Source organism: Hypanus sabinus, chromosome 9 (assembly GCF_030144855.1).
Source record: "Hypanus sabinus isolate sHypSab1 chromosome 9, sHypSab1.hap1, whole genome shotgun sequence".
Lineage (NCBI taxonomy): Eukaryota > Metazoa > Chordata > Chondrichthyes > Myliobatiformes > Dasyatidae > Hypanus > Hypanus sabinus.
In genome coordinates, this window is record NC_082714.1 from 48,343,352 (window position 1) to 48,368,506 (window position 25,155).

General features: G+C 40.5%; 1 protein-coding gene across 6 annotated transcripts in view; it reads right to left on the reverse strand.

Moving 5' to 3' along the window:
* Window positions 1-25,155, reverse strand: part of rhbdf1a (rhomboid 5 homolog 1a (Drosophila)) — a 373,026-nt gene that overhangs the window by 344,649 nt on the left and 3,222 nt on the right. The gene's annotated exons all lie outside the window — the stretch shown is intronic.

The window sequence follows — 25,155 nt, forward strand, 5'->3', positions numbered from 1 at the left end:
GGTTTCGGCCCAAAACGTCATCACTATCTCCTCCCATAGATGCTGTCTGGCCTGCTGAGTTCTGCCAGCATTTTGTGTTTTTATTTATTTCCAGCATCTGCAGATTCACTCGTGTGGCTGTTGTAACAATGGCTATTTGAGTTACAGTCAACTTCCCATCAGCGTGAGCCAGCCAGGCCATTGTCCTCCAACCTCTCTCACTAATGAGGCATTTTCACCTACCGAACTGGTGCCCTTTCTTTGTTTTTCCACACCATTCTCTGTAAACTCTAGCAATTGTCAGGTGCAAAAAACCCCAGGAGATAAGCAGTTTCTGCGATATTCAGACCACACCATCTGGCACCAACTATCATTCCACAGTAGTGTCACTTCTTTCCTATTCTGATGTCTGGTCTGAACAAATGAACCTCTTGACCATGTCTGCATGCTTTTATACATTGAGCTGCTGCCACATGAAAGTGGCCATTGAGTGTACAACCATATAGATGAAAAGCCAAAGAGGAACTGCAGGAGTGTACAAAGTGTATTACCAACTTGGGGTGTCCTTGCAGCTGCAAGTTATATATTGATAATAGAGTGGAGACAGAATTTATTACTTTAGGAAGTTTCGTTTCGAGCCTGCTGAGTGCTCATGTCTGCAAATACCACCCCGACAGATCAACCGAAACTGCACATGCCAAAGATCAAACAGTGACATCATCCAGCAGGCCTGAAGGAGGACAAGCAGATGCATTGAATTGTATTATTTGCCCACCAAAATTATAAATGTTATTTTATCTGCATTAGTCAGGAAAAGAGCACTTTAAAAATCCTGCCCATTTTTACTTGCCAATTCCATTCCATCAGGCAAATTTCAGTACATTCCTAGGTTAGATTTATATCACCTCACAATCCGGTCATCAGCAATTCAACACGATAGCCCATACGTTAGCATTTGAGTGTGCATTGCCACAATTACAACCTTGTGAGTGCTTTTCAATTCAACTACGGACTCAGTTTCATTTTGTTTTCTTAACCCTGTCAAATTTAAACCTTAACATAATTATCCCAAGGCTTTAGGTTAAAGTGACTCTGCAAAACAACAAACCATCATTGCTTCAACTTTTTACTGCTGCGTTCCCCACTGCAAGGATTTTGTTATAAGCAGGAGAAACTCGTAATAGTTATATACTCGTAATAGATCTCAATTTAATAGTTAATACTCATAATAGATCTCAATTTATCTTCACTAGGAGATCAGTATAACTGTCTTGTAATATTCCTGTCTCGTTTGAGATTGTGTCAAGTTTTACAAATTTTGTTGCAGCAATTTTCCTTTCTCTGGGATTTTTAAGAAAATGGTTATTTTCCTATAACACTACCTATCCATACCATTTATATTTGTATGTCTTTCACTTCAGTCCCATATGACTTCAGTAATGAATTTCATCACTAGAAGTCTACAATAATGTAAAAATAAGTTGTAGACCAGAACAAGTTTTGTCCTGGAAGCTTAAGCTTTAAGTTACTAATAAGAGCACATGATTGATTATCAACCAAAATGAACCCTATATATAAATTATATATACAGTACTGTGCAAAAGTCTTAGGTACATATTGTTACATACCACTTGGGTATCTTGTGACTGTCACATGACCATGAGGTAATTGAGTATGGTGAGCGTGATGTAATGGTCTTGTGATGGTGCAGTGATGTATTTTCCCGCCAGTGTGAGGTCATGTGATGGCCTGTTTTCAACAGGTATAAAATGGGGAAAGCCTGCTGTGACGCAGGAGTTTTTGTTGGGACGTTGTTTAAGTCGTCTGTTACTCCGTTATGCTGCGTATTTGGTTTCATGACGCAGTTTTGTTTTAGAGTTCTGATTCTTACTGTAAGGTACATTGTAGTTGTGCTGGCAGTTTTTAAAATAACTGCCAGTTATGTTTGACGTATCTTCTATTTAATTTTAAAGTCTAAAGATTGGAGAGTGAAGATTTACCGAGGTACGGAAACCCAAAGGATTGAGTAAAGTTGGTGTCATCGGCAGTTTAATACAGGATTGACCTTATTGCATCCTTGTTCAGAAGGTAGTAACCTGCATCCGAGATAGTCCCTGCATTGTGAAAGCAAAAAGGGCTGGGCACAGCATTATTCGCCAGGGAAGGTCAGTTCCATTAAGCCATTTTTATTTCCTTCATTTGGTCTTTCGCATTTATTGCTTTAAGAACTGTTCGAGTTGCCGTATAGCCGTTAACTTCCGGTTTAAGTTAATCGTTTGTTTACTTTTCATTCTTATTGAGCAGTGTTTAACTTATGTTTTATTTGTTTATAAAAAACCTGTCTCAACATTTTTGTCATTTCGTAACAGTATATGTAGCTTAGGATGCCTCAGACTTTTGCAGGGTACTGTAGTAATTTTATGTACTGCACTGTACTGCTACCACAAGTTTCATGACATCTGTGAGTGACGATAAACCTGATTCTGATATGGGTGTCTATTGTAGACCGAGAGTTGGAAGGGAAAAGGAGAGGGGAATCATAGCTGGGAAAGGGGAGGAAGGGAGAGGGGAAGGACTGGGAAGCACCATAGAGATATTCAATAAACCAATTGTTTGGAATCAAATGACTTTGCCTAGTGTCTCAGAGATAGACACACCACACCCTGCCCCGGCACTCCTTCACTGCCACTTGTCCAACAACCCTCCTGCAGCACTCCACCCGCCATTCCCAACATCCTTTGCTTCCATCAGATTAACAAACTTGCTCTCTGCTGCACATTGACAAATACAATTCTGTGCAAGTCTTAGGCACCCTAGCTACATTTGTAAGTACCAAGACTTTTGCACACTGTATTACTACATAGTCCACTGTAATATTGGCAGAGTGAAAATCAACTCCAAGGATCCAAGATTAGTGTCACTCCCATGACAGGAATCAGGCACGTCCACCAAAGGATGCTTTATACTGATGCCAGACGTCCATCCTGCAACATTACACAGGCAGGGCCTACCTTGCCTCAATGGCAGCCAGCCACCTCTGCTCAGTCAATGACCAGAAGCTGCCACTTTGAAACAGAACCAAGAAAGTACTGCACATCTCATGTGGGTCTACAACACCCAGCGACATGTTTGAAACAGCAGGGGCATTCTTTGCATTTATTCCTCAACTACGCAACAAACCTGCAGTTACATGGAAACAGCATGGCCCCACACAAGCCACAATACAAAATTGTTTTCAGAGATTGCTCATGGGTAATCACCCATCTCGAAAGGATCTAAGACAGTGGTTCCCCAACTTCTTTGGGTTACTGCCCCCTTGGCTCCCAGACCACATCCCCCCTACTCCCTTCCTAGCCATTACATAATTACAAAGAACTTTGATTACAATGCACAGCAAAAGAAAATAGGAACTGCAAATTCAAAGCAGTGACAAATAATTGCAAAAAACTATTCAAATCAATTTAATAAAATTATTTAATTACAGTAAAACAATCATTAATTTTAGAATGTACATTAGTCCAGCTATTCACACTACTTTATTTTCTCCAGAGAACAGAATCAGAATTAGAAAATTCAGCCTATCCAGCCTGCTCCCCTATTTCATCATGGCTGATACATTTATCTCTCAACCTTCATGATATCTACCTCCTACTTTCTCCCTGTAACTTTACACGACTCGACTAATCAACCTCCGCCTTAAATGTGCCCAATTACCTGGCCTCCACAGCTACCTGCGGATAAAGAAATTCCTCGTCTCCGTTCTAAATGAATATTCAGAGACTATGTCCTGTGGTCTTAGAGACTCCCCCACCATAGGAAACATCCTCTCCACATCCACTCTGTCGATGTCTTTCAACATTCAATAGTTTCAATGAGATTCCCCCCATTCTTCTAAATTCAAATTGTCAAGTCAACTTTTATTGTCATTTCAACCATAACTGCTGGTACAGTGCATAGTAAAAATGAGACAACGTTTTTCAGGACCATGGTGTTACATGACACAGTACAAAAACTAGACTGAACAACGTAATAATAAAAAAAAAACAGAGAAAGCTACACCAGACTACAGACCTACACAAGGTGCACAAAAACACTGCAGGCATTACAATAAATAATAAACAGGACAGTAGGGCAAGGTGTTAGTCCAGGCTTCGGGTATTGAGGAGTCTGATAGCTTTGGGGGAAGAAACTGTTACATAGTCTGGTCGTGAGAGCCCGAATGCTTCGGAACCTTTTCCCAGACGGCAGGAGGGAGAAGAGATTGTATGAGGGGTCCTTCATAATGCTGTTTCCTTTGTGGATGCAGCGTGTAGTGTAAATGCCCCTGATGGCAGGAAGAGACCCTGATGATCTTCTCAGCTGACCTCACTATCCGCTGCAGGGTCTTGCAATCCAAGATGGTGCAATTTCCAAACCAGGCAGTGATGCAGCTGCTCAGGATGCTCTCAATACAACCCCTGTAGAATGTGGTGAGGATGGAGGGTGGGAGATGGACTTTCCTCAGCCTTCGCAGAAAGCAGAGACACTGCTGGGCTTTCTTTGCTATGGAGCTGGTGTTGAGGGACCAGGTGAGATTCTCCATCAGTGAGGGCGGCAGCAGGGTCTTGATATGCCTCTGAACTCCTGCTGAGTATTACGTTGGAGTCGGATGTAGTCCATTTTATTGTCCAGGGAGCGGACATTGGAGAGCAGAATGGACGGGAGAGCCAGACGGCTAGAGTTTGCTTTTAGCCTGGCACGGACCCCTGCCCGTTTGCCTTGCTTCTGCTTCCTTGCACATCGCTTTTGATGTCTCCGTCTCTGGCTACCAGCATCAGGTGAGTCCGAGGAATGTAGGCCCGTTCCCCCTCAGCAAGTCGATGTCACGTAATTCAGCCAGCAGATCTTTGTGGAGGTTTGTTTTTGGGCGATCTCTGTATTGTAGTAGTATCTGGCGATGGTAGATAGCCACTCTGTTATCCATGTGCCCTAATCGAAATCAAAATCTCACTGCTACAGCTGGAGGCTCCCACCTGCTTCAAACAGGTATCCATCATACCAGCGTCCAAGGAGATCTGGATGAGTAGTCTCAAGGACCATCGTCCATATGCACTCGCATCTATTGTGTTGAAGTGCTTTGAGAGGTTGGTCATAGCCAGAATCAACTCCTGCCCAAGCAACGATCTGGATCTACAGAAATTTGCCTATCACCACAATAGCTCTACAGCAGATGCAATCTCACCGACTCTCCACTCAGCCCTGGATCATCTGAACACGAGCAACACCTACGTCAGGCTGCAGTTTATTGATTACAGCTAAAACAGTCATACCCTCAAGTTCTAATCAACAAGCTTCAAAAGCTCCATACTTCGCTGGATCCTTGACTTCCTCACTGGGAGACCACCATCAATGAGGATCAGAAATAATATCTCCTCCTCACTGACAATCAACGTTGGTACATCTTAAGGATGCATGTTTAACCCACTGTCCGCAACTATGTGGCTAGGCACAGCTCAAAAACCATGTATAAATTTGCTAATGACAACTATTGTTGATAGAATTTCAGATGGTAACAAGGATGCATACTGCTGCACAATGTGTCTTCCACATTCTCAGACATCTCATCTATTTGTTTTTGAATAGAGTTGCTGCTGAGCAAAAATTGTTTTAGTTATTTGGTCTGTTAACTTGTGCAAGAACCATACTCAGAACCTTGTTTACAGCAGGCAGGATCAGTCCTTCTCCAATTGTGTGGGGACTTTCCAGATTTAGCAATAAGCTCTGAAACATTATTTGAAGCAAATGTTGCATCACAGCCTCTCGTTCCAGGGCCCATAACCATTCAACCCTCTTCACAATCCCATTCCTTCAGTACGTGACTACTGCTCTTCCCCATGTTCAATCACTTACCATGTCTCTCCCTCCTGTCCCTGCACCAGATCATAACCTCAACAGCTTCCCTGAATACAGTAATAACAAATCATGCCAATTAGTTTGTCACACTATGTGACATCACTAAAGTCATCACATTGTTGGCATGACTTGAGCAAGCCCAATCTCTCCAAAGAAAAATTCCCACGACACCCCAGTGTTGACTGAAAACACTGCACACTGGTTTAATCGATTCAAAGTAATTCATTTCTTGAATTAAGCCTGTATTCACACAGTTGCCCCCTTGCTATTAAGTGCACTCCCACTGTCCCTTTTATTGCCCCCCTTAAAAACTCTCACTGATCCCAGGGCAGTGACATCACACACTTTGGGAACCACTGATCTGGGGGGGGGGGGCGATTTAAAAAAATGAAACTTTGAAAGAATTTTTTTTTTACAAGTTTTAATACAAAGCACTACTGGAAAGGGAAAAAAATTGAGGAATGGTGAAGTTAACAATTAATTCAATCACTATCTTGACATGGTAATTAATAAATGCTTTTGGTTTTGATTGATGCTTCCCAGTTATTGCTCTAATAACCTTCACTATTTTCTCAAGGACAATAACGTGAAATAGTGCAAGCACTTACATGTTGATTATGCACCTTATGGTTAATAACAATGACGGAGTTTGAGATGGCTGCTCACACACAATGGCAAGATCTTGTAGGAAGTACCTAATGAAAGTCTGCTCCAGAATTTGGAGCCAGTGAGCCCGTGCCCAATTGCAATGGCTGCCAGGAAGGGCCGCAAATCCTGCCCCCAATGCCAAGCCTGAAATGTTAACCCCGGGCCAAAGATCTGACACCACCCTTCTCCAATTATGAAACTGGACACAGTCTGTAAACAGCAAGCTTTCAATCAAATAAAAATGCAGGAAGAGGTCAAGAGTTATTTTGTATGGTACAAATTAAAATAATGTTAAGAATGTGCTTATCATTTCCTGTTACCGAAGTGACTGATTTAGATGTATTAATTTGGAATTATTCTGCATGTTCACTGATTACAAAATAATTATCAATACTGGTATTGTCAAATATGTTTACAGTGATAGAACTACAAAGTTTGAAGTTGCTCATATTGGAGCTATTGGGTAATACTCATGAACTTTAGCAGACATCGCAATAATGATTTACTCACAGAGCCATGAAGCTGCCCTCAACGGACCCAAATGTACATTTCGCAGTAAACCAATAACTTGGCATATTGATTAGCCAATACACAGACTGCGAGAATGATTTTGCTCACATAACGAGCACTGGAGGCAGTCAAGCAGACAAGTGCAGAACGTGTTGGCACCACTGAGCTGTGCTTCCAACAGAATTCACTGGCTGTCAGGGTCAAATGTGTTCCCAGTGCTCTCACATTGAAGAGTTCAGCACAAAGAACTGAACTGGGTGGTTAAAGCCAGTGTGCCTAAAAAGTGAAAAAAGCAACAATTCCATTCCTCGGACTTTTTAAAAAAATGCTTCTACTCTAGATTCAGCATTAGTAAAGATCACATTCAGATGCCAATGCATCTTCAAAACAGAGTGGGTATGTGGCTGGACTGAGGGGTGAAATATGACAAGGTAACACCAGGGGAGGAGAGACAGGGTGGAGTTGGGAGACAGTGGTGGAGGGTTAGAGATGTAAGCTAACAAAGGAGAAACTAAGAGGCAGTATAGAGGGGGGTAGGGGGTGTGGTGGAAATTGAGACAACTACAGGGGAGAGATAAGCAGAACCATTGAGTTCAACGGTAGCTGAGGGGTGAGAAGAAAGAAGCCTGTGGGGGAACCGTGTGTTCAGTGGGTGGATGGAACAAGGAGTGGGGGAGGGAGAGAGAGAGAGAGAGAGAGAGAGAGAGAGAGACAAAAATGAAGATAATAATATCAAACAGGGTAACCTGAATCTCAGGTTCTTGTCGTCCTGCACCTTCTCTTCATACTGACTCGAATAGGGGTCTTAATCTGAAACATCAACAATTCCTTTCAAACCACCAAAACACACAGCCTGTTCAACCCATTGAGCTCCAATAGAAGATTTTTTTTCAACTGACAGTAATACCCTTCATGGGTATCAATTTTCTGCAAAGAAATCAGCTAGAGATACATAGTGTAATCTGAAATACCTGGACATTGCAGAAATGATTTGCCGCACAACAGTTACGATTATACAATTACTTGTGCTCTAAAACATGTGTCAGCCGAATGTTGCAAATGGCTGCATAAAAGTACGTTGATTAAAAAATAACACCAGAATACAAACCAATCCAAAACACCAAGAAAATACCTGGTCTTACTGGCATACACATTACAAGTTGAAGCAACTACAGACCTTAATTTATATATTTCAATGTGTAATGAAGAAAATTTTTAGACTGGTTGGGTGATAATGAAACCTATGCACAGGAACACTTTAATTACATCATTCAGAAACTAGCTGCTGCAGAAAACCACACAAGTGCAGATAATGGGGATCTTAATCATTTAATTGTCATCCAGGAGCTCCATTAACAAAGCTATTGTTAATGTGCATTTAAGTTTTGTGAAGTTCCTGGTGACCCAATAAACACCTCAACAAATGGTAACTCTTTCTAAACCTTCAGCTGAGTGACCCAGTCTCAAATTCTACGTGAACTCATGGGAGGGAATTTCAGATCCATTAGCAGGAATAGAACATATTGAGTCAGGATATGGAGGTGTACACAGAATACTTTGCATACATAGCTCACAATAACAAGACCCACCCCATATTTTTTTAATTATTGCCAGTTGATCTCCTGTTAAATTAGTCACAGACAAAGAGGATATCTTGGGTTAGTCAGATCAAAACAAAAACAAGTTCAAAGCCCAGCAGTCAAGAAAAACAAGCACATTCTGACTCAATACATTCACTAATGGGATGAGAACACTGACACTACAAAGCAGTACTGGACCCATTGTTATCACACTACTAAACAAGCCATCTTTCTGAAGCAGGATTACTCCAAGTACAAGAAAATCTGCAGATGCTGGAAATCTATGGCAACACACACAAAACGCTGGAGGAGCTCAGGTCAAGCAGCATCTACGGAAGAGTAAACAGTCAATGTTTCGAGCCGGGAACCTTCAATAGGAAAGGAAGGGGAAAAGGAGGCAAACTAAGGGGGGAGGGAGGAAAGGGGATAGCACAAGGTGGCAGGTGAGAGAAGGAGGGGAGAAGTAGAATCTGGCAAGTTGATTGGTGAAAGAGATGAAGGATTGGAGAAGGGGGAATCTGACAGGAGAGGAAGAGAGGGATGGTGGGAAGGGGGGAGCACCAGAGGGAGGTGAGGGGTAGGTTAAAAAAAGTTAAGGGGGGGAAACAGGAATAGGGAATGGTGAAAGGGGGGGGGGAGAGATGCAATGACCATAAGTTCAAAAAAAAATGTTTGTGCTATCAAGTTGGAGGCTAGCCAGACGGAATACAAGGTGTTGCCCCTCCAATCCGAGAGTGGCCTCATCATGGCAGTGGAGGTGCCCATGGACTGACATGCTGGAATGGGAATGGGAAAAATGGGATGATTCCAAGACCCAGGGTTGATAGACAAAAGAGGTGCCATAACACCAGAGTGTCAGCAATAGAGTACTTGCTAACTCAAACATCAAATAGTTGGATCAGTGAACCACCAGAGAAAGGGTTCCACTGACAGGTATCTGGAAACAGCTACAAACGGGAGGCAGCTGAACCTTGGCTGTGATAACAGTGACAATGACCAGAACAAGGCTTGGACTACAAGGACTGTAGAAAACCAGAGAGCTCTTTCAGTTCCTACCAGCAAGATTCCTTTGTTTCAACATAAGCAGCTTCAGAAGGAATGGGTGGGAAATAGGCAAAATGCCATTTCATACACAAGTGGCAAGTCACCCAGGTAACCTGCACCAAACAATGCACCATATTACAACATCCTACTCACAATACTAATTCAGACAGCATCTTTGAGAGGAGTTGTGTTACTTCAATTCTTATGTGTTTATTATTGCTGTGAAACAGATGCATGATAATCTGAGGTAACTGAATATTTGAGCAAATTGCTTTCTATCCTCTGCAAGTGGAATCCCAGTTTACAACACAAAGCAAAATTTGCAGAGAGTGAGAGGCAAAATGGCAGCTCTTCCCTTCAAAACTTCTTACCAATTTCCTGGTGCTACACTAAACAATGTTTCTAGTGGTACAATCTTAAAATAAACCAGGAGCTGGTATGAAGGAGTAATTAGTGAAGGTGGAGAAAAACTCAGGCCAAGGAGCTATGGTAACCCATCAACCACACATCAGTGCAATTGTTAGAAGATGACACAGCAACTGCTTAGCATTAAAGATACTACTGTATTCAGATGATTCCTTTGTTCTGAATTTTCACAAACTAAACCAAAAGACATACCAATTTTTAAAAGCTAGAAAAAATAGAAATTTGAAAATAGGTTCTTGCCTTTGGTAGTCAGGTCATAACTTAATTGAAATCAGTTATATTATTCGACCATCTCAACATTGTAATACAAGAGCTCATGCACCTTTGAACAACACTAAATCACAGACACAGGATCAATCCTGTTATAGATATAACATACGATACATGATTTTTAATAATTGAACTTGACATTTAAGATAAATGAAACAAAGATTTCTGTAAAGTTTTTTTTAAGACAACTAATAAACATGTGGGCATTTAAACATCACCAAAACCTAGTTAAGCACTAGTTTGATATAAACATTATTGGCCAATTGAGGTGACTGAACAAAATTGTGCGCACATATACAACATGTACATTGCAGTTAAAATTAGTGGAGAGGGGATTGCTCACCAGGCCAACACAGACTCAGTTGTGTGAACACCATGCCCCCCACACTTTTATGCTGCAAGGAAACAACATGCAAAATTGGTCACTACAGTCAAAGCTCACCAAGCATCTGAAGCTGTACAGCCCTATTTTTAATACTACTTAGAGGTTAGAGGTGTTCATGTGTGAATGTGTGGAATGGAATGTCACAATAATTCCAGCCATTACATTTTGTTGTGTGGGATCTCTGCTCATCCACCACTTTCCAGCTTTTAATCCAAGTGGTAACATTAACTACCAGCAACCTGGGATCACGGGATCTCAGGCAAAGAAGTCAGTGTGACCTGCAGGATTTGATGTCGCTAAACTTGTAAAAGTATCTGTTGACAACACGAGTGAATCTGCAGATACTGGAAATAAATAAAAACACAAACTGCTGGCAGAACTCAGAAGGCCAGACAGCATCTATGGGAGGAGGTAGTGATGACGTTTCGGGCCAAAACCCTTCATCACCTTGGCTCCTGATGAAGGGTTTCGGCCTGAAACGTTGTCACTACCTCCTCCCATAGATGCTGTCTGGCCCGTTGAGTTCTGCCAGCATTTTGTGTTTTTAAAAATATCTGTTGAGTTCATTAATCCCCATAGCAAATTTCCACCTCTCCCAACATACAAAACCTTAATAGAAGCAAAAATTTAAAAAAAATCTTATCCTTTTAAATCTATACCAGATGCTGTTTAGTCACGTGGTAAATTTACATCATATTCAAGTCAAAATTCTATGGAAAATGGAATCTCTTCAGATTACATTCACCACCAGGCAATCTTAGAACTAAATACAGGAATTTTCTCATTTCCAACAACAAGGTGAAATAATTTAGATATCAGCATCTCGGCACACAGAACCATGCACATAGTGCAGCACATATACATTATAATGGCATACTGTGTCATATTAGGCTAGGGATCTTTCTTCATCAGTTGAAGTTCTACTCAGTGAGGTCACCCAGACCTGGATATAACAATGTTTTAAAAGAAAACCACTAAAAGATAGAGACAACTCCCCCCACCCCCACCCCCTGACACAGCAGGAAGTCACACCCTCATTAAGTACATAGAGACAGTAGCAGTAAGGTACTCAAATTCTTTGAGTAAACCATGCAACGTGCATCTTCAGTTCCGATATGTTCTGTCAGGGAAGATAACTAGTGCCACTACAAGTAACTACAATTAAAAATTGCCAGCAGAGCATCTGGGGTACTGAGGAAATAAAATATGCTAAGTGAGGAAGCATTCTTTCTCTTCATCTGCATAATGTTCTAAAATGGTAAGTTATAATATACTTTCATCATCTTAACACTTTAGTTGCTACTTGGTTAATGTTTGTGTCATTGATAGAGCAGAAATTATTAGTAAATTCCTTCTAAATACCAATAACAAAATGTTGACGTGACTTTAAATGTCAAATGATAAGCAAAATGCTGGCAGCAGCTACTTAAGTGCAAAACACAAATTAAGCCCCAGATGGCATTTAAAGAGCAGCCACTGACTGTCACCTTTTCGGAAGGCAGGTAACTCACCTGTGGGAATGACAGAGGAAGAAAAAACAAGCTGGGATTCTATATGGCCAGGCTAAGAACGTGGGTGGTATGGACAAGATTATTCTCAACAAAGACACCACTCAGTCAACCTATTCAACCCTTTGCTTCAGACCCATGTACAAATAATGGGAAAAATAGCCAGGCACCATTCCCATGGTGTATTATCCTATCAAAATCATATCAAAAGGAACAAGCTGCCAGCACAAGTGGTGTATGAAAGCTTGATTTCAATGTTTAAGAGACGTTTGGGTAGATATGTGGATGGTAGTGGTAGGGAGGGCTATGGTCCTGGCACAAGTGAGGAGTAGGAAGTTTAAATGGTTTGGCGTGGACTGGATGGTCAAGGACTTGTTTCTGTGCTGAACTTTTCACTCTAAAAGCCATATCCGCTGTAGGAAAAGTGAATTGTGAACAGACAGCGATTCTGATTTTGGATCAATTGGTGATTAAGGTCTAAACACAACAAATCACATTTCACTGTCATTTACTGATCTGAGATACTCCAGGTAAAAGATATTTGTAATTACAGCAAACAGCACTTACAAGAAGAAAATCCTTCAATCACTCTGTACTACATTCAATGCTCAAAATACAAAAGTTCAAAGTAAATTCTATCAGAGCCCATTTATGTCAATACATACAACCCTGAGATGCATTTTCCTGCAGGTATTCTCAGAAAATCTATAAGATAGTAACTATAACAATAGTTATAGGATCAATAAGATTAACTAGAAAATAAGCTGCAAATGTGAATATAAATAAATAGCAATAAAGAGAACATGAAATAACAAATCCTTAAAAAGTGAGATCATTGTTTGTCAGATCACCTCAATGGATGGCTTAATTGACTTCTTGAACCTGGTGCTGCAAGTCCTGAAGCTCTTGTACCTGCTACTTGATGGCAGCAGCAAGAAGAGAGCATGGCCTGGGTGGTAAGGATCTCAAACGATGGCTGCTGCTTTCCTGTAGATGCAACACCATTTCATGTAGATGTGGGGAGGCTTTACTGTGATGTACTGGGATGAATTCACTACCTTTGGTAGGATTTCTCATTTAAGGGCATTGGTGTTTCCATACTATGTTATGATGTAGTCAATACACCCTTCACTACACATCTATAAAAGTTTGTCAAAGATTTTGACGTTATGCTGAGTCGCCACAGACTTCTATGGATGAATAGGTACTCTGTGCTTTCATCGCAATTGCATTTACAGCTGGGTCCAGGACAGGACCTCTGAAATACCAACACCCTGAATTTGAAGTTGTTAACCCTCTCCATCTCTGATTCTCTGATGAGGACTGGTTCATGGACCTCTGGTTTCCCTCTTCTGAAGTCTACAATCAGTTCCTTAGTCTTGCTGACATTGCGTAAGAGGTTGCTGTTATGACTCCACTCAACCAAATTTTCAATCTCCCTCCTGTATACTGATTCATCACCACCTTTGATTTGGCCCAGAACAGTGCTGTCATCAGCAAACTTGAATGTGGTATCAGAGCTGTGCTTAGCCAGTCATCGATGTAAAGCGGGGAGAGCAGGGGGCTAAGCACACAGTGGTGCACCTGTGCTGATGGAGATTGTGGAGGAGGCATTTTTGCCAATCCAAAATGACTGGCAACATCAAGAAGACAACAGTTTCAAAATAGAGACCATGTTCATATAATCCTATCCTGAAACTCATGGCCAAAAAAAAAGAACAAAGCTGAATAGTTCAGTTTATTCTAACCATATAGTAAATAAGTGATTCTGCAGATGTCAGGAGCAAAAAGCTGCATCATACATCAATGGCAATTTTAATAGATTTAACCACAAAGTCATTTCTTCTTCCTGGCCACATCAATAAATATACAGCTATCCAATTCCTTACAAATCAGCAAACTATAGCAATTTTTTTTGCTTAAATCCAAAGTGCATCATCTTTTATTCCGATCAAACGCATGAACTTAAAACAGTGCTCTGGCTAGTAGAGATTATGAACAGTCAAATGCAAATTATGGAACGATAATATTGGGCAAGGCTGACAGTATTTGACACACGGTACAGAATTACTGCAAGGACAATAGCAAGGCAGTTGTGCTAGCAAGCACAATGCCAGTGAAAGGTTGACCCAATTCTTTCAACAGCCCCAGCCAGGATATCTTCCTTATCAGCCATACGGTCCCATTTAGTGAGCTAGAGCACAACACAACTTTTTCTTTTAAAAATAAAAGGTCTGCCAAAATGTTTCAGTAAAGTTTGAGAAAAAATTTAAAATATGAATTTTGTTTAAATTACCACAGCAAAATCTTCAGTTTGAGCAGAGCTACACCACGACTACACTTGGGCAAACCAGCAGACAGGAAGTGGCACAGATCCACTGAAGCGAATAAGAAGAGTTTTACTCCGCAACTGCCTGACTTGCATGGTCCACTTTTACTGTTCAATGAAAACTAAGTGCTTCCAGCATGGGGTTGGTGGGGGGGTGAAAATCAATATGACTAGTTTCATTTTCTGAAATGATCCCTTCTTGCTAACTCTGATTACACAATATATTGACTGAACTTGAATTCCATATCAATCCACATCAAGGCTAGAGAAGGCAGCTGGAAATAGTGCAATGTTTTTCTAGTCAAGATGGCGCCAGTGAACGATTCCTCAGGCGACATCTTTCAGATAGTCAATCATTTCAGTTTTTTTCCCCACATCTTTTACTTACTCTCTGTTTTGGAGCCCAGGGCTTACAGTCGTAGTTGAGTGAGCTAGTGCTCTTCTGTCCCCAAAAAAAACTCCAGAAGAGAAACGTGAACACGAATTGTGAGGAGAAGCCATGATCAACTACATTTCTCAATGATGAAAACGTTGAGGAAGATTTAAACATTGAGGTAAATGTGGAGGATGGCAAGTGGTTGTCGGCGGGGGTCACTGGTTTGTGCCACTGCCCTTGGAGTCCTGATGCTCTGGGAGGGGCTGCTAGGTCCAAATGTTTTCAAAATTCTGAGATGGATGGATTAGACTGTAGCTCATAATGGACTCTTCCTGCTCTATAAACAAGATAAAGTCTGCAGGTGTTGGAAATCTGAGCAACACACACAAAATGCTGGAGGAACTCAGCAGGCCAGGCAGCGTCTATGGAGAAAAGTACAGTCAACATTTCGGGCCAAGACCTATCGGCAAAAGATTTAAAAGGTGGCGGAGGGGAGAGAGAAACACAAAGTGACAGGTGAAACTGGGGAAGGGAGGGATGAAGAACTGGGAAGTTGATTGGTGAAAGGGATACAGAGCTGGAGAAGGAGGGAGTCTGATAGGAGAGAAAAGAAGACCATGAAAGTAAGTTGGGGGGGGGGGGGAAGAAGAGCACCAGAGGGAGGCAATGGGCAGGCAAGGAGATAAGGCAAAAAAAAAGAGGGAAGGGAGATGGAGAATGGTGGAGGGGAGGGGCAGCCATTACCAGAAGTTCAAGAAATTGATATTCATGCCATCAGGTTGAAGGCTACCCACATGGAATACAAGATGGTGTTCCTCCAACCTGAGCGTAGCCTCGTCGCGACAGTAGAGGCCATGAATTGACATATTGGAAAGGGAATGGAAAGTGGAATTAAAATGGGTGGCTACTGGGAGATCCCAATTCTTCTGGCGGACATAGTACAGGTGCTTGGCAAAAGAAGTCTCCCAATCTACGTTGGGTCTCACCGATATACAGGAGGCCACACTAGGAGCACCAGACACAGTATACGACCCCAACAGACTCACAGGTAAAGTGTCATCTCAACTGGAAGGACTGTTTGGGGCCCTGAATGGTAGTCAGGGAGGTGGTGCTGGGATAAGTGTAACACTTGCTCCGCTTGCAAGGATAAGTGCCAGAAGGGAGATGGGGAGAGGGGGGTTAGAGGGACGTACGACCTGAAGGGAGATCAATAGATCAGTGGGAGCCCATCTACTACCCCCCACCACCCACTTGGATCACTCCCTACTAGACACCCTGGTCTATTGTGTGGTCGATTGGCGGACTGGAGGCTTCGGGTAATCTGTTGTTGTGAGAGGGAGTGGTTGGTGGGGGAGGGGGTTGCGAGTTTTTTTTCGGGCGGGGGGTGATTGATCTCTTTCTTTCAACTACTTCAATAGTTTTGCTGGATTTTATGGCTATCTGGAGAAGACAAATCGCAGTAGTATTCTGCATAAGACTGATCATAAAATGAATCTTTGAAACTAGATGCACCATGCAAGGAAACATGCATGCAAAAATCATGTATTCCTCATGGAAAATCTGGAGAAAACATCTTTCCACTAGATGCCAGAAAGAAAAAGCGCTTCAAGTGTCCACTTAAGTGTCAAGTTACATGATGGCCTGGAGCGGAAACTTCAATACATTGAAATGCAGAGCTTAAGGAGAGCTGAGCACTTAGCCAGATCCAGGAAGAGTACTGCTCTCCCCCACCACTGAGGGCATCAACAGGAAGCGATGTCACATCCACCATTAGGGACCCCACCATTCAGGCCATGCCTCCTTAGTGCTAGCATCAACACTTCAAGATTCAACAAGAGCTTCTTCCCCACTACCAGCAGGTCCTTCAACTTACCCTTATACCATCTTAGGTTATATTTTTCCCCACTCTCAACCTGCACTCGTGGTGTAAATATATTGTCATGTTAGTTGTGAACACTTTGTTCATTTAATTTTATCCTTATGCTCATCATGTCTATTACACATTACTCTGCTGCAAAATGAGTAATGTTCATGACATTTATATCTGTCTCTGTGCTTATGACATTGAGCTTCAAGGTGGCAAGGAGGGCAACATTAAACATGAATAATTATTAACAGGAGCTATTTTCATTTGGTTGTTCATGGTATATGAAAGCACTTACAATGAATGGGCATCCCAAGTGCCCCAGGATGCCGATACAGCTGTCAACTCTAGGCCAGACTAGGAAGAGTTACTGAACTTCCTGTTCTGAAGCACCTTTGCAAAACAGATGTTTTATACCAATCCAACATCTTAAAGCTCACTATCACAAATTCAAATTTTTTATTCCAGAATTATTTGAACAAATTCCTCAGCTACCAAACTGGGATTCTAACAGAGTGTGATCATCAACAGTCCTGTCTCTGGGAGCTATTAAAATAACTTAAATGCATCAGAAGGATAAAGTCAACCAGGAGCTGCTCAAGACTGCCTTTAAATAATTTATTATTCCCTTGAGGAAAAATAAACCAGCAGTAGCATGCATTGTTAAAATGAAGGGGAGACAAGTGAATTTAACTAAAACAATTTATTTCAAATCAATTCAGAGTAAAGCTTCGCAGCATACTAGCATCATGTTACCCATCAGCTATTCTGCTATGAAACTATCAAGACGTAGGTGAGAGCATTAGAGTTAGAATTAGTGAAAGAATTAGATCCTTAACCAAACTTACCTTCTGTCACTGAATAAGATAATAGTTAACCCTTTACCCCAATTTCACTTCTCCTGGGCAAGCCTCATCTCTGTTCCCTCAATATCCAAAACTGGATCATTTGCATTTTTTTCCCTGCATCTTCCATTTTTCATATACTTGGCCGTTTACACATCTCCATTCCCAAGGCTACTCTGAATCTTCCTCACAGACCACATTATCATTCAGTTTTCCATTAAACAAATGTATTTATAGTTCATTCCCTCTTCCAAATCTTTGATGCACAGCTGGGACTCAGCATCAGACCGTGACAACCAACCAATTACAGCCTCAACTATGAATGACGTATTTATTCCTACTGTTAACCAATCTTCAGTCTACAGCAGGACACTACCCTTAACCCTCAAGCTCACATTGTTTCATAACTCATGTGCCACTGAGAATGTGAAGAGGGTAAGGGGTACATGTAGAAGGGGTGGGCTAGGGGTAAGTGTAGCAAAATATGTAGACAGGACCAGGGGGAGAATATGTCATTGGGGAAGTGTAGCAGGACAGAGAATAGGTAACTAAAATAGAATGCCAGACAGGACATGGAAACCACAAGGAAAAGGGAACCTATGACCACAAGACAATGTGTTTGACAAAGCATTTTGAGCTATATAGCTATTTCGAGTGTTTTCCTTGCGTCCATACCCATACCAATTATTACGCTTGCGTCTATGCTTATTCCGAGTATTTTGCATGCTTAGCTATGCAATAGCCAATCAATTGATGAATTTGAATCGGTAACCGTATTTGCAAATGTAGTACCCTGCTTTTGGGTATAAGTATGACCTTTGTAAACAGACAAATTGGGAGTTGGCTACCTTACGCCCGAAGTGCGTGGGGCTGCGAACTCCTCTCTGAATAAAAACCATTTCAGAGGTAATTTCGTGTCTCTGGTGTTTTTCCTCAACTGAGCAGGTTAATAATTTCAGGTTAACACCACTACCTTATAAAGATCCTTACACCTTATAAAGATCCATCTACACACAAAACAGGTTCCCACTTTTTATTCTGTTATAACCTTAAAAAGGAACATTTGTCAACATGACTTCCATTAATCCACATTAGCACCAACCAATTCTGTTGGGTTCCCCACAATGCTAAGGATTCGGTTATCATTTCCTTGATAAGTATAATATTTCTCCTATTACAGGCCTATTGCTCTGTAGTTCCCAGTTTATACTTTTCCACCATTGTAAATAGTGTATTTACATTTGCTACCTCCTTCAGTGGGAACCAACCTACACTCCAAAAAATTGTAGATGTATGTTGATGTGCCTTGATAACCATCGCTTTCAAAGTTAAGTTGCATTTATTTTTACCTTGCAGCTCTTGACTTGTTAGGCAACATTTCCTGGAGATTGTCATCTTCACCACTCCCACACACATAAAATGCCCACTTTTTCTGCCATTTTCTTATTCCCCCAATATAACAGCATATGATCACTACAGCACATGGGATCTAACTTTCTCCTATTCTGCTTCACATTTCAAACAACAAGCCTACATTAGCAATTGTGAATTGGCTTTTTCATTCAGCAATACTTTTGAGATTTGAGTATGGAAGCGGATCACTTCTATTTTGCAGATTGTGATAAGCTTAAAGAATTCAGGCTCATCTTTACCACACAGCAAATTTGATTGCTCCATCTTGGTTTTCTATAGTCATACTCAAGTTACAGCAGACAGTACTTTGATACTATAATGAAATTTGTGTAAGATAGTCACTTTCCAGTGTACAGTTTAATCGACAAACATATGTAGCACATCTCTACATGAAACTTGTCTTTTAAGTTGATTTCCCATTTCAGTTCTCAAATCTATGAATTTTCAAACTGGTGCAGCATTAAAGAAAACTTAATTTCTAAAAGATTCTGTTTTACTAAACATTATCACAGCAAAACAGCATAATACAGTGTAAAGTTTAAACCTGATAATAATTCCAAGTTGAATTAAAGCATTTGTGATATTGCAATATAATATCAGCTTTTATCCCTTTTAAATTATAGATTTCTGTGCAATGAAACCCATTTAATTGGGAACTGCATGCCATGCGTTTGTACACATCCTATTCTCCACAGAGATACTGGTTCAAATCCAGTTCAAAGATCAGATGAAAGAAATCTGACTTGCATTCCCAGGGAATATGGATCTATTTTCAGCTCTATTTACATTAGTCAGGCCTTGCAAAGAATAAGCCAAGAGCAGAGGCTCCCAACACAATTTATGCCATAACCCAATACCATTCAGCAAGGGGCCCATGCTCCTAGATAGGAAACCCCTAGCCTGGATTGACTATACTGCAGTGAAATGGTCAATTACATCCCTGAAAGGCCAAGATGCAAGGAGGAAAGTACTGCCAATCATCAAACAGATTTCCATTCCTGTTATTAGGTCTGAATTCCACCACCCCCGCCCCCCCCCCCCCCCCCAATCACCACCTCAGCCCTCCTCTTCCACTGGGCTCTGTCAGTGCAGTTTGATCCAAAACATACCACCTCATTCCTCCAGTACTGCATCTGGCACCCAAGCCACCACTGCTACTCACAGGCCAAGGCCGCTAATGGCTGAATTATTCAATTTTACTTTGGCTGCATAAAACTATATATTCTCTACTAACATTTAAGCAGAAAAAATTAAATGCACTTTTCTGCAATGACCATAATTCAGTAGCACAAGTTATTTGGTCAATTAATCTCATCCCCACGTCCAAAACTGCATTATTGATGGCATGCATAATCTAAAGCTTTATTTCACAAGTCTGGTTGTATCTTATCCTTATTCCAATACGCCACATAAATCTGCTTGTGCAGAATAACCTGTCAAACTACCTTTTCAAATGTCATTTAACTGATACCTTTAGAGCTAAAATAACTTATTACAAGAACTGACAGAACATTAAAACTCAAGAACATAAAAACTCTCCTGGAATGTTTAATGAATGTACAAAATAATGCCCCACTCAGCTGCTGATGTTAACACCAAGAGGATTTACTGGTGGCAATGCTCTACATACTTGGAGTTTTCATATCCCTTCAATCCATTACATAAAAATGTTTTCAATTGGGTTTTATATTTAAGCTTTTAAAGTAACAACTTTCCAAAATGGTATTCTGTATTCAAACCCCACGGCAATGAGATTTTGGGCTGACTTTTGTTCTATTAGCAAGAGAGTAAACCAATAGCATGCTGCTTTTTTTGTAAAGCAATGGATAATCAAACAGCCATCTTGGCAAAATGCAGTAGAAATGTAGAAACACAGAAGGAATTTGGACCAAAAAAAAATTATCTGTTTCTTTTAGTACAGATGTAGCCTGATCTACTGAGTGTTCCCAGCACTTTCTGCTTAAAAGTAACTTTTGCTCTCCCCAAAACTAGCTTAGCATCAAGAGCTCCATTCAAGTACATTGAATAGCACTGAGCTATTCCAGCTACTTCACACATGTGCTAGCATTTAAGGGATAACCCTCCTGTCAAAAGGATAAAACAGGAGTAATATTTCACAAACAAAGGAATAAGTTAATTATCAGTACTAATATTAAATCTCTCTATTCCTGTTTATTTCTGCAATCCCCTATCAACTTAACTATCATTCAAACCATACATAGATGAAGCTGAATGATGCAGTTGTTCCTCTCGAGCCAAGGTGCAAAACATTCAAAATAGTAAGCAAACATTCAAAAATAGCGAGTAACACAATTCAAACATCAATCAAAGCAGCAGATTCACTCGATAAAAATACATATAGTCCAAGACCCAGAACAACAACGTCCAGCAATCGATGTACAGTCTCCCGGCAGTGTACAGACGCACGCAATCCAGCCTGTAATTCCACCACTCGAGCGCAGGACGGCAGCACTGACGGGCTAGGCCAGGCCCCAGCTGAGCTCTTCCACACTGTAGCACTTCCGTGCTCACCCATTTTGGAACAGCAGGCAAGCCTGAGGCTTGAGGCCTAGTTCTCACTACAACCAAGGCTACATAGCTCCTATGTCGACTGTCCCTCCACCAGGCCTGTAGCAACTTGCATTAATACAGTCCAATGGAGTCTTGCAATCGTAAGTGAAGTGTCTGAGACAATCTCCCACAGTTTACTGCACCAGCTGCAATGCTTCTAAGTAGCAGGCAGCAACATGGTCTGCAGCCAGGTCAGCTCCTCCAAACCCAAACCAGGATCCTCTGGTCAACAAGCAGCTCACTGATGGAGTACCCCTGCAGTACCCAATGTTCTTGGAGTAAAACTGTGTTTGGATCATAATAAAAAACTAGTTTTACAAAGAGGAAAAACACCTTTGGTTGGCACGCATCACCACCTTAACCATCAATCCAATATTTCCTTCTGTACCCACTGTGACACTTCTCAAACATGGAATCTGCTCCATTATACATAGATTTTTTCCCAATGTCACTGAATGAACAGCTATGTACCCTATGGATAGCTGGACAAGAGGAAACAAGTAAACACAAAAAAAAATCCTACAGGCCAATTAATTCCACTCCAAAACTACCAACTCATTACCATGGAGAAACAGGGCAAAGTGGCCTCTGGCCTGGTCACAAATCCATTCAATAAATACAGAACAACAAAGCGCTGTATAGCTGGTAGTTTACTTTCAAACAAAGCAGATGACTTGAAGATTCATTGGGCAATTCAAAGGAAGCCCACTCTGGTGGAAAACTTTAGCAATCTATGGGTCTAAAATTTAATATTAAGGTTCTGACCATCGACCCAAAATGTAACTTTCAGAATAGTCATACAGATAGAAAACAGGCCCATAGCACACCACATCCAGGCCAACTATCTACACTAATCACACTTCCCTCTTGAATTCAAACCTACCCAAACTCCCTGCACTCTTTCCACTCACATACACCAAGGCAAGTCATGGTAAGTATTTGTCTTTTCCATAAACTCATGCTATGAGTCTCCATCTGATCAATAATCATATCAATTAACAACTTCCATGACACATGCCAGTGATAATAAACCCGATTCTGAATCCCATGCCAGGTACAAATATAGGGTCAATTCCCTGGCAATCCTATCAAAACACAGGGAGTCAATTGGAAAACAAACGGATAAATATGACACTTTGTATCCTTAGTTCAAGGCTCCCTATGTTAAATCCATTGAGGGAGCCCCAGGACACACTGCTATTTAAATAAATGCGAGTAGTTCTACTTGGAACAGTTCATGTTTACATGTATGCAGAGCTACTATGCTTACCACAATTCTACACTCCACATGATATAATAAAGGTACAGACTATGTTACACCATCATATCCCTCCACACTTGACAACTCCTGTAACATATTCCTAGGTGTTACTGATCAATGAAATGTCCAGTCTTTATTTATTTCTTTCTTTCTAAATCTTTTTATTAATATTAGTAATATGGACAGAATACAGATGATATATTGATAAAGAAATTACCAACATAGACATTCCATTACATATGAAAAAAAACATACATAATAGTTACAATATAAATGAGTTTACCAAGACATAAGCCATAAGATATATGTATGGACATAGTAAATCTAAATATTTCATAATGTATAATATATAAAAAAACAGAAAAAAGAAAGAAAAAAAAACAAAAAAAATTATATAATGCAGAACTAGCTAATCTAATCTAATAACTATAACTAATAAGTAATATAAAAGAAAAAAAACAAAAAAGAAGGGAAAAAAAAGAAACGGGCTGTTTATAATATCTCACAAAAATAAGTATTCATCAATGCCGTCACTTCTGGTCCTCTCAAAATACATAAGCTGAAAACTGGGAAATCAAATGAACTTGGCACAGGGTCATATTACATCATATGAAAATGTTGAATAAATGGTCTCCATAACTTCAAATTTAATAGAAGTCTCAAAAGTACCACTTCTAATTTTTTCTAAATTTAAACATAACATAGTTTGAGAGAACCAATTAAATACTGTGGGAGGATCAATTTCTTTCCAATTCAACAATATAGATCTTCTAGCCATCAGAGTTAGATTTATTTATTTATAAAAAGGCTTGCTGATATTAAAGTTCACCAGGTTCATGGTCATAACTCCTGAAAATAGCTTGCAAAAGAATTTAGAAAATATTAAAAATATTTTATACAGGACTTTCCTCAAAATGTCTAAGTCTTTATTCATAGTAGCCATTCAGGTTGTATTTTCCTGGCTAACCTTAAAAATTAGCTCCTATAACCTTAAAAATTACAGAAAGAGTTAACATATGCACTTCTCCAGTCCCTAGAAACCTACCCACGTCAGTAATTTTTGAATGATTTGTGGCAAAGTTCCTGTAATTTCCTCCTTCACTTCCTTAAGGACCCTCAGATACATCTTATCCGGTGCATGGAATGTATTTAATCCTGAACAGCTGTTAGTTATCATGCTGTTGTAGTGAAGGAAGGGATAGAAGCATCTTCAACATTCCTGCATAAGCTGATAGAGAGCCTTCACAGGTATCAAAAAGACTCTGGCAGCATTCACACATTTCCACAGAGAAATTATACTTAGAAGGACAACTAAGCTTCGAGTTTTGTTTTTTTTTGAGAGGTTAGAACACATTAGCGAGGGCACTAGGAATACTTTCATGAAAATGATCATGAATGCACGGGACAACAGCAAAGCCATGAGTACAAAGCAGCTGCTATCAAATTCAACAGGAGAAGCTTTTATCTCAGTGGTAGATACAATGCAGAACTCATTGGGAATGTAAGTAAATATGAAGGGGAAAAAATATTGCATTCTTCAATCCCTCATTCAAGTTAAATTTCTTCTGACCATTTTCTTTCCTTCTTTTAAAGAAAATTTGATTTTCAAGTCAGTGTAACTTACTTTTATGCACCCTTTTTCTCTCAAGGCAGCTTTGAGTAGGCTTTGCCTTTGGCCTGGTCTACTCTATTCAGGAGCACCTTATTAAAAGAATCCCTAGTGCCACCATAGCTCACAAAAGGACTAAACAAAATCGATTTTCCTGAATAAATGCATGCTTAGAAGCTACAAGACTGATTAACTGTAGGACATTGCACAAAATAATGTTGCAGTTTTCCTACAAGCTCTAATTTAGATGATCTCAAAACTTTAAAATTGATCTATTGCTTCCCATTAACATGACAGAAATATTATAAACTTGCTCACATGGTATGTTATTTAAGACCATGATCACGTCAATCTTGCAGCAGTGAAAAGTTTAAGCAGTACAATAGGGCATACATGGTAAATGGTAGGGCATTGAGGAATGCAGAAGAACAGAGTGCTCTAGGAATAATGGTGCATAGTTCCCTGAAGGTGGAATCTCATGTGGATAGGGTGGTGAAGAAAGCTTTTGGTATGCTGGCCTTTATAAATCAGAGCACTGAGTATTGGAATTGGGATGTAATGTTAAAATTGTACAAGGCATTGGTGAGGCCAAATTTGTAGTATTGTGTACAGTTCTGGTCACCAAATTATAGGAAAGATGTCAAC